Genomic DNA, 6000 nt, shown 5'->3' with positions numbered 1-6000 from the left:
CTGAGCATAAATTTCAGAGTGTAATTAGAAGTGCAGCTGGGTGGAGTGAGTATGTGTCTCTCTGTCTTCACAACTGTTTCTCATGACAGAGTAACATGTGCTGCTGGGCACCCACTTGCCACTGGCAGCTCCATTCCTGGGTCTTTGCTGATGTGGGCTGTTGTGGAGATTCAGTCCACTTTTGGAAATATTGAGGGATTTAGAATGAAAACAAGCTGAAGATCTGATCCCAAAGAAGTACCTAAACTTTTATGTATGCATATAAATATACATGCAAGTACATAAAAGCATAGAATAGAATAATTTGGTTGCAAAAGACCTTTAAGATCAAGTCCAGCCATTACATGTTAATGTAATGGTCCAGTATTACCGTGAATGTACACATCTATGTGATCTATAATGTATGTATATTGTATGGTACCTAATTGTATATAATATAATAATGATGTTATATGTGTACACACTCCATATTGCTTTCTACTCAAAGATTTATGTTTTCAGAAGACCTTGTTTACAGGGAATCCCCTCAGCAGTTGGTGGAGTCGAGTAACTCAGGTCTGGCTGGAATAGATAATTGCCCTGCTGTAAGCAATGGCTCTGGCCCCCTTCCAGTTTATGGGTGAGCAAAGGGGTCACTGCTTCACCTATATGTTAATCCCATGGAGGCAGAGGGGGGGGGGGGGCTGTCTCGTAATTCAGTGCATTGCTGCACTTCGCATGCATGCAATCACTCTGCAGAGGCAGCTTTCCTTCCTTTTGGGTGTATTTTTTATGTTGGCTAAGATAATCGCGAAGGAGAAAAACGTTGCATTAAAATAAGAACGAAGCCTCGACCAATTAAGCGCTTTCGGTTTAAGCTTCATTCACCTTAAAGATTCTCAAAACCAACCACAAGGGAAAGATCTGTGAGTTTTTGTAATGGAAAGCGGTAGCCTCTAGGGCCCAGAGGATATGCAGGGAGGCATTTTCTCTCGCTGGTGCAGCTGAGAGCCAGCGAGCGAGCGAGCGAGACCTGGAAATGAAAGTAAAGAGATCAGGAGGCACATGGAGGGAGCTGCAGGCGCAGCCGATCCAGAAGCAGAATGCTGCCTTCTATAATTAAATAGCACTTACTATTATTATTACTTCTAGTAATAATACATTAATAATATCTCTAGTAATACAATACCATTTATCAAGGAAAGTTTATACATAGTGCGTGTGGGGAAAACTCAAGGAGAGGTGAGTCCTTTATTATTATTTCGGGGAGATTAATGTTTTTGTCTTAAACCAATTCCGTACGTGTGTGTGTGTGTGTGTAGAAAAGGGTGGACTTGAGAAACGAGAAAATCTGGATGTCGCTCCATTAGAAAGTAAAGGTTTCCGATAGGAACTGCATGGCTGAAGCGTTGTGTAATTACACATTAAAAAAATAAATAAATAAAAGGGAAAGTGGCGGAAAAAAAACAAATTAATACGGGCAAGATTTTGGAGCGCTTCTTGCCGAAAAGAAAAATGTGGGGTTTGCAACAAAAATAATCGTCAGAGATCCTAATCCCACCCCCTGGACAAAAATGTGGGAGTCTAAAAGTGGATAGCTAAGGTGGGGAAAAAAACCCCAACCCTGGGTTTATATGAAAAACTTAGTATTAATTGCATTTGTGCCTGTTTGCGGTTTGTAGGCTTGAGAGCTGTGTTCGGGTTTGTGTTTAGGCTGCAGTTCCCCTCTCTTGTTTGGTACAAGAAGCAGCAGAGAAGCCCTTGTGGAAGAGCTTTTCGGATGCACCTTCCGTAGGGGCTTGTAAAGTTTTTAAGAAGGTTGTGGGATTTCGTATTTTTTTTTTCTTCCCCCAAAAGAAATTCTTTAATGCTTTGGGCAGTTTCCGGGTGGCAGGGGAGCTTATCTCGCTCTCTTTTTTTTTTGTCATTTCAAAGCCGCTTCCCAGACTCGTGAAAATGTTTGGGTTTTATTTAAGCGGATGGGGGTGGGGAAGGAGGAAGAGTATGTTTTGGCTGGTTTTCCTTTTTTCCGGGGGAGCCTGGATATCTCTAGCCGCGGGGGACCCCTCCCAGCAAGACGGAGGTGGCGAGGGTGCCGGGGTGCCGGCGCCCAGCCGCGTCGCGGGGAGCACGGAAGGCGCCGGCGGCCCTTCTCCGCCCTGGCCGGCCGAGGTGGCGCTCTTGTCCGCGGCGGCCGCTACGCAAGGCCGGGGATCGGCGGCCTGGTGCTGGGACTGGGGGGAGGAGGCGAGCGGGAACTCCTGCTCCATCCGTTTGCGAACCAGAGCCGGGATTTATTTTTCAAGCGAGGCAGTGGACGGCGAGCTGGGTGGGCACGACACCAAGCGCAGGTGGCTGGAGGACGGGTAGCGTCACCCCTTTTTCCCCTCCTCACCTCGGCTGCACTGCGGTACCCCTCGAACGGGGCCTGGCGGGCCGGGGCAGGAGGAAGGATGGCCTGCGCGGGGGTGCTGTGCGTGTCCGGCAGTTCATGGGGTGTTTAAGTGTGGGACACACGGGCTGGAGGGAGTAGAAAACGGGGTGATGGGGGCCAGAGCGGCCTCTTGAGACTTTGACCACCGCCTCCACCCCCCTCCTGCGAAACTCACGGTCACTGCTCTGATTTTGAGCTGGGGGTGAGGCACTTGTCTCCACTTTGCCGGCATTAACTGCAAATATCTCTGGGCGAAGCTGGTGGCAGCTCAGTGACAGCAACCCCAGTGGTGCTGTAGGGCAGGACTGGGACTAGCTGCGCGCTGGGGTGTGAGAGAGAGGCCGTGGGGGGACCTTGGGGTACCAGGGCAGGCTCATGAGAGCTGCTGGGCACAGCACGGTGGTGGGTACTCGGAGAGCTGTTGGCTGTGGGAAGCGCTGAAAGGCAGGGAGTGGGGCATGGCAGAGAGCAGCTGCAGGACTGAGTGGGAGCCCATGTTTGTCGTGGGCTGTACGGTTTGTCCCGTTTGTGTGAGTCTGGTTACTCACTCCGCTGCACCGCTGAGGTGGGCACACTGCAGCCAGTGAAAGGCTCCATGTTGCAGACTAGCACATCCTGGAGCCTTTTGCCTGGAAGAGAGTGCAGGCAGCCTGGGGCTGAGCTCCCGCCTCAGCTCTCCAACCTGCCGTTTGCCTCTTGGTGCCTTAATTTCTGGCCGAAATGTTACAGTCAGAGCCTGGAGGTCAGTCAAGTGTGAATTCATTGCCATCCCAGAGATATAATGTAAAAAAACTTTGCCCACATTCTGCTCTGGCAGGGCTGGGAAGAACATTCAGGTTCTTGATAAGGTAAATCCAACTCTTTCTGTTCACCTTGTAGTGTTCTATAGAGCATATGCACCCAGTTTGTGATCGAGTCTACTGTCTCATGCTTCATCCAGGAGGCAAGAAAACCACTGTACCTATTTGCAGCATTTTATTTCTGTTTGGCAAATAGTTTGTAACTCATTGACAAACTGTGAATAAAGTCCTCTCTAGGTGCTAGACCAGAGAGGATAAACATCCCTGGGCTAAAAGAATGAAGCTTTGTAGTGGGGGTAAAAATAGTCTGAAGTCGAAGTCTACTGGTGTTTTGAGCAGATAAGTCTGGACAGACAGATTTGGTGGGTGGAATGAAAAAGAAAAGGGCTGGTTAGGCACACTGCTTCATGGAATGTTTTCCACTGTGTTTCTAAAACTATTTAAAAGGCCAAGAAAACAGAAGCTGCACAGGCACTGTTCTTAATTCTGCATCAGTTGTGGCATGGTGTGCAGCAGAACTGAAGTGCTGCAGGTATGGGTGGCTTGCTGTGTCTTGGGTCATGAGTGTGTGACTGGGTCCGAGGGTCGAATGAAATGCAGTGAGAAGTCTGGAATGATGAAGGCAGGCAGAAGTGACTGAGTTTTTGGAGAGGTGGCGAGGGAGAAGGAGCAAGAGGAGTCCGAATGGTAGCCATCAGCAGTGGTGAGGCAGGCAGGATGGTGGAGAGGTCTGCCATGCGTGGAGGAGTGTGCTGGTGGGTAGTCAGGTCAAAAGGGAAAGATCAATCATAGAATCAACCAGGTTGGAAGAGACCTCCAAGATCATCCAGTCCAACCTATCAGCCAGCCCAAGAGACTTGAAAGAAGTTGTTAGGGCAGCAGCATGTGGTGGGTGTTTAGAGGGTGTTACCATAAGGAGATGAGCCTTACATGCAAAGTCTTGACATCAGCTGAATGCTGACAGCTTTAACAAGAGGCTGGCCTCCCACTTGCAAGGAGAGAGGAATGTGGGGCAGTAGCATCAAGCAGTGGTCTGGAGGGAAGATCAGGCCTGTGATTTTTTATCTAAAGAAGGCAATGGAAGGTCTTGGGTTGGAGAACATTTGCTGTGGAAGATGAGGGTCACTGCAGAAAGAGATCATCATGCAGGACTCAGAGGTTATGTCTTTTTTTTAATGAAGGTTTTGTAGCAAGAACCAAAACTGTGGCTGGGTATTGTGGGACTTACAGAGATGCAGTAGGTTGGTCAACTGTCCACATGTAGCAAAGGTGGAGATGTGCATGTCAGATGCAGTGGCAATGGATGTGAGGAGGGAAAAAGCCAGGAGAGGTCCAGGATGCAGGAAGAGTTGGGTAACTCTAGGAAGGAGACATTCTGGAGCCTTTCCCTGTAGTCCTTTGGCTCCACTCCAGCTTTTGCTTAGCAAGGTTTGAATGCCCTTCTCTGTGGGCAAGCAACAGTGACCAGTTCTCATTGTAATACATACCCACATCCTGCTGTTTAGCATGTTTTACTTGTGAGGTCAGGGTAGCCGTGAGAACAGGTACAGATCTCTTCACTCCTTGCAGCAGTGCTGAAAGAGCTGAGCTCAGAAGCAGAGATTGTTAGTAGGCTGTGCCTGTCAGAAGCTTTTCAAGGTGAGGACCTGTTTTGTGGATACAGACAATTGCAAATGTGTGCAACAGGGATTTGGGGCTGCAGTCATTGACTTTGTGGTGCCTAGGCTGTGTTCAACCACTCTCCCAATAATCTCCCTTTTCATCAGATCTCTGGAGTGCTGCTTCACTTCTCTGAGTTTTGTTCTCTCCAGCATGGCTCATGTCAGGGAGCAGCAAGAGCAGGTCTGTGCCTCCAGGGAGGCCAAGCTGGGAGCCAAAGGTGATGATAGCCACCAGCAGTGGCCTCACTGGCTAGGATACAGTTCCACTATATCTGAACAACACAGGCAGAACAAGGAGTCTATCAACAGTCCCAAAGGAAGTGAGGTGATGAATCGTGTCCATGGTCCACCCAGTGGTAGGAGATAGTGCCAGAGACAAGCTGCCTACAGTGTAGGTCTGAGGTTTGTCCAGGACATAGGACTGAGGACAGATCCACCTACAGCATAGCTCAGACAACACAATAGGCCTGAACCCGAGCTGAAGTGGAGCTCCTGAACTATGAGCAGGATCCAAGCTGTGGCTGGTTGGGGCATAATAGGTCTATTAGTGCATTTAAGGACCAGAAAGCCAGAAATTCCTCCTTCCTCCATGAGCTTTTGTGAGGGTCCACCTGACTCTTGCCTGCTCCCCTTCCATTTTATCTATTGTAGTTTCCTGTGGTGGCTCTCTTCCCACCTGATCCTTCTCTTCTGGGTCTCTTTGTCCTTTTTCATGACTTTCCTGCTCTTGGGAAGTGGTTGCTACTCCTCCTCTTCACCTTACCTGTTCTCTTTTCTGTCTTTGCAGAATTTCATGTGAGGACAGCTATCAAATTAATTGCTTCTCTCTTTCTACCCCTCAAGCCTGCCTGCCTGTAGCATTAGTGATCATGTTAACCTCATAGTCTCCATGTTAAATTTCCTTTTTTCTTCCTGATTGCTCATTATCCAGGTTATTTATAAATCCTTCCAGGCCTTCTGTTGGTGCTGTACTGAAGTCCACCTCCTCCATCACTTCTGTTGAAAGCCTTGGTAAAGATGCTGCTCATCGCTCTCTTTGTCTGTTGGCTGTCTCCTTCTTGCTGCACTGCCTGTCCCATTCCCTATGCAGCTGCTCAAAATCTTCTATCTGCTGCTCAAACCAGAT

The 6000-nt window shown here is 48.7% G+C and overlaps 1 protein-coding gene across 11 annotated transcripts in view; it reads left to right on the top strand.

The window, feature by feature from the left end:
• Nucleotides 1-772: 772 nt before the first annotated feature.
• The window catches only part of ZC3H7B (zinc finger CCCH-type containing 7B), a 53735-nt gene continuing 48507 nt past the window's right edge, over nt 773-6000 (top strand). For 6 of the 11 annotated variants that reach the window (XM_064155160.1, XM_064155159.1, XM_064155163.1 and 3 more), the window contains exon 1: nt 774-1221. The gene's annotated coding sequence lies outside the window, so the exon portion shown is untranslated. Of the gene's footprint in view, nt 1222-5864; nt 5886-6000 lie in introns of those variants that run through there. The other 5 variants (XM_064155166.1, XM_064155161.1, XM_064155164.1 and 2 more) reach the window with 3 other exon arrangements.

Source organism: Pogoniulus pusillus, chromosome 15, assembly GCF_015220805.1.
Source record: "Pogoniulus pusillus isolate bPogPus1 chromosome 15, bPogPus1.pri, whole genome shotgun sequence".
In the NCBI taxonomy this organism is placed as follows: domain Eukaryota; kingdom Metazoa; phylum Chordata; class Aves; order Piciformes; family Lybiidae; genus Pogoniulus; species Pogoniulus pusillus.
The sequence above is the reverse complement of the archived record's forward strand: the minus strand, read 5'-3'. Positions and strand labels throughout refer to the sequence as shown.